Here is a 4,645-nt window from a genome sequence, read left to right as displayed (position 1 = left end):
TGTGGTGTCTGGCGCTTTATTTGTGCGAGTCGGTTCTGCAAATACAATATAAGCCCATACATCGTGGGACTGATTATACCTCTTCTCTTTCTATGCTTCGAGCCACAGCTTCTGTGTTTAACACAATGTGATTAAGCCATAACTTCACATACAGAAATAAAACCAGGCAACATCTGGGGCTTTATTACAGTCTGCCTGGGAATTGCTTTTAAATGGATTATTTTAATTAATTAAGGTAATATACAAAGTTAAGGAAACGCCTGCTGCCGGTCTCCATTCACACATGGAAACTCGCTCGTCAACCAGGAAAAAGGTCTGTCACAGAATGGGGCGTAGCTCTACACCCCGGCCTGTTATAGTGAGTGCCCTGGTCCCATGAACCACAACAGTATCCTTTAATGACCTCCAGGCACCGTGCTCCCCAAAATAAGCAATCCTAGTATAAGATCACAGAGAGGTAGAATGTCCACCAACCAGACTATGAGGTTGGAAGCCACCCAAGGGCTTCTGCATGGCTAACCTCCCACCCTTCGTGGTAATCCCAGACTCACACAGGGAGTCAATCCAACTTCAAAGACCAGTGTGTAATTTCAGGGGTCAATGAGACCTCTGCCAAGGTTCAGGACACAGGGCTCCTAGAGGTACCACTGGCACACAAAGGGTTATTCATAACAAATAAAATATTCTAAGCTAACCATTAGAGCACATGGACTGCAATCAGTCAGGCAAGCGACTAAACTACAGGTTTAATAGGAAGGTGCCGTACAGAAAAGGGGCTACGTTAGGCAACAATGGGTTAAAATAAAAAGGTGAAGCAAACACAGAACCTTACACCTACAAGTATAGGAGAACGTGGTGATGGCACGAGCGGGAGAGTCCTGGGCTGGAAGAGAGGGCAGGCACTGGTACCTAGTAAACTCAGTGTTTCATGGGGGAAATGGGTCCCAGGTTTAAGTCATCCCCATTTTCCCTGTGCCTGAGGTCTCCACACTCATCTTCTCAACCTACATCCTGCCCCCTTGACCCAATTCCCTCACATCTCCGCTGCACCCTCTCTGGCCCACTGTCCCACCCTAAGTCCCTTTTTAACCTCTCTCTAATCTCCGCCGCATTCCCATCTTCATTTAAACACGCACTCATCACGCCCATGCTAAAGAAGCCCTCTCTTGACCCAGTCGATTTCTCTAACTACCACCCTATCGCTCTTCCCCCCATTGCCTCCAAGCTACTTGAGTGGCTTATATCCAACCGCCTGACTCCCTTTATCTCCTCTAACTCCCTGTCTGGCTCTTTGCAATCTGGTTTCCATTCTCTACACTCCACCGAGACATCACTACCAAAAGTGACCAATGACCTACTCACGGCTAAGTTTAAAGGCCACTTTTCCTTACTAATTCCCATGAACCTCTCTGCTGCCCTTGACACCGTTGAGCGCCCTCTTATCCTGCACACTCTACACGCCGTTGACCTCCATGATGCAGCCTTATCCTGGTTCACATCCTTCCTATCTAACTGCTCCACGGTTTCCTTCTCTGGTGTCTCCTCCTCTTCACCCCCTCTTTCTGTTGGGGTCCCACAAGGCCCTGTCCTGGGCCCTCTGCTCTTCTCACTCTGCACCTCATCTCTATGCTGCAAGTGGTGGGCGTTACCTTGCTCAACCCAAAATGGATATATATTGTGGGTGCAACCCAGGAAATGTTTTTGCAAACATGTATGTTGCGTGTAGTGCCGCACATAGACAGCGATCCTATATATGGCGCACACCTACAGGTAAGAAGTATGGTTAACGAAATGGTTGTTTGAAATACAATGTAACTTTTAATGTTGCGTCGTACAACAAGTACTGTAAAATAAGTAAACACTCACACTCTTTGGGATGAGTCTATACTTTAATTACGTGCGTGTGAGTGTTTTTATGTTCATCACTATGCAAATCCCTACCCTGGCCTCCCATATCTTCTAGAATTACATATAAAATCCTAGCTCTAACTTATAAAGCTCTCAATGACACGCCCCTCCTTACAGCTCAGCCCTTGTCACCAAATATACCCCTAACCGCCCCCTCCAATCTGCCTTATTACCTCCTCGCACTAATACCTACAAGCAGGGTCTCCAACAGAAATCATTGGGCCCAGGACGAATGTATGGAGCAGGGCCTGGGGGAGGTATGGGCCTGGGGAGGGGGTGGGATAGAAGGGGCCTAGGGAGGAGGGTGAAAAGGTATGGGCCTGGAGAAATGAGGGTGAGAAGGTATGAGCCTGGGGAGGGGGGAGAAGGTATGGGCTTGGGGAAAAAGGGGGAGAAGATATGGACCTGGGGGAAAAAGGGGAGAAGGTATGAGCCTGGGGAGGGGGAGAACGTATGGGCCTTGGGAGGAGGGGAGAAGGTATGGGCCTGGGGAGGGGGGAGAAGGTATGGGCCTGGGGAAAAAGGGGGAGAAGATATGGACCTGGGGAAAAAAGGGGAGACGTTATGGGCCTGGGGGAAGGTATAGGCCTGGGGAGAGAAGGTATGGGCCTGGGGAAAAAGGGGGAGAAGGTATGAGCCTGGGGAGACAGGGGGGTGGGGGGAAAGGTATAGGCCTTGGAGAGGAATGGGCCAGTGGTGATGGGGGAGAAGATATGGGCCTGGGAAGAGAGGGGGGGGGGGGGGAGAGAGAAGGTATGGGCCCGGAGTGACGGGGGAGAAGGTATGGGCCTGGGGTGAAGGGGGAGAAGGTATGGGCCCGGAGTGACGGGGGAGAAGGAATGGGCCCGGAGTGACGGGGGAGAAGGTATGGGCCCGGAGTGACGGGGGAGAAGGTATGGGCCCGGAGTGACGGGGGAGAAGGTATGGGCCCAGAGTGACGGGGGAGAAGGTATGGGCCCGGAGTGACGGGGAGAAGGTATGGGCCCGGAGTGACGGGGGAGAAGGAATGGGCCCGGAGTGACGGGGGAGAAGGTATGGGCCCGGAGTGACGGGGAGAAGGTATGGGCCCGGAGTGACGGGGGAGAAGGTATGGGCCCGGAGTGACGGGGGAGAAGGTATGGGCCCGGAGTGACGGGGGAGAAGGTATGGGCCCGGAGTGACGGGGGAGAAGGTATGGGCCCGGAGTGACGGGGGAGAAGGTATGGGCCCGGAGTGACGGGGGAGAAGGTATGGGCCCGGAGTGACGGGGGAGAAGGTATGGGCCCGGAGTGACGGGGGAGAAGGTATGGGCCCGGAGTGACGGGGGAGAAGGTATGGGCCCGGAGTGACGGGGGAGAAGGTATGGGCCCGGAGTGACGGGGGAGAAGGTATGGGCCCGGAGTGACGGGGGAGAAGGTATGGGCCCGGAGTGACGGGGGAGAAGGTATGGGCCCGGAGTGACGGGGGAGAAGGTATGGGCCCGGAGTGACGGGGAGAAGGTATGGGCCCGGAGTGACGGGGAGAAGGTATGGGCCCGGAGTGACGGGGAGAAGGTATGGGCCCGGAGTGACGTGGGAGAAGGAATGGGCCCGGAGTGACGGGGGAGAAGGTATGGGCCCGGAGTGACGGGGGAGAAGGTATGGGCCCGGAGTGACGGGGGAGAAGGTATGGGCCCGGAGTGACGGGGGAGAAGGAATGGGCCCGGAGTGACGGGGGAGAAGGTATGGGCCCGGAGTGACGGGGAGAAGGTATGGGCCCGGAGTGACGGGGGAGAAGGTATGGGCCCGGAGTGACGGGGGAGAAGGTATGGGCCCGGAGTGACGGGGGAGAAGGTATGGGCCCGGAGTGACGGGGGAGAAGGTATGGGCCCGGAGTGACGTGGGAGAAGGTATGGGCCCGGAGTGACGTGGGAGAAGGAATGGGCCCGGAGTGACGGGGGAGAAGGTATGGGCCCGGAGTGACGGGGGAGAAGGTATGGGCCCGGAGTGACGGGGGAGAAGGTATGGGCCCGGAGTGACGGGGGAGAAGGTATGGGCCCGGAGTGACGAGGGAGAAGGTATGGGCCCGGAGTGACGGGGGAGAAGGTATGGGCCCGGAGTGACGGGGGAGAAGGTATGGGCCCGGAGTGACGTGGGAGAAGGTATGGGCCCGGAGTGACGGGGAGAAGGTATGGGCCCGGAGTGACGGGGGAGAAGGTATGGGCCCGGAGTGACGGGGGAGAAGGTATGGGCCCGGAGTGACGGGGGAGAAGGTATGGGCCCGGAGTGACGGGGAGAAGGTATGGGCCCGGAGTGACGGGGGAGAAGGTATGGGCCCGTAGTGACGGGGGAGAAGGTATGGGCCCGGAGTGACGGGGGAGAAGGTATGGGCCCGGAGTGACGGGGGAGAAGGTATGGGCCCGGAGTGACGAGGGAGAAGGTATGGGCCCGGAGTGACGGGGGAGAAGGAATGGGCCTGGAGTGACGGGGGAGAAGGTATGGGCCCGGAGTGACGGGGAGAAGGTATGGGCCCGGAGTGACGGGGGAGAAGGTATGGGCCCGGAGTGACGGGGAGAAGGTATGGGCCCGGAGTGACGGGGGAGAAGGTATGGGCCCGGAGTGACGGGGGAGAAGGTATGGGCCCGGAGTGACGGGGGAGAAGGTATGGGCCCGGAGTGACGGGGGAGAAGGTATGGGCCCGGAGTGACGTGGGAGAAGGAATGGGCCCGGAGTGACGGGGGAGAAGGTATGGGCCCGGAGTGACGGGGGAGAAGGTATGG

Source organism: Ascaphus truei, chromosome 7 (genome assembly GCF_040206685.1).
Source record: "Ascaphus truei isolate aAscTru1 chromosome 7, aAscTru1.hap1, whole genome shotgun sequence".
Taxonomy (NCBI): Eukaryota; Metazoa; Chordata; class Amphibia; order Anura; family Ascaphidae; genus Ascaphus; species Ascaphus truei.
The sequence above is the reverse complement of the archived record's forward strand: the minus strand, read 5'-3'. Positions refer to the sequence as shown.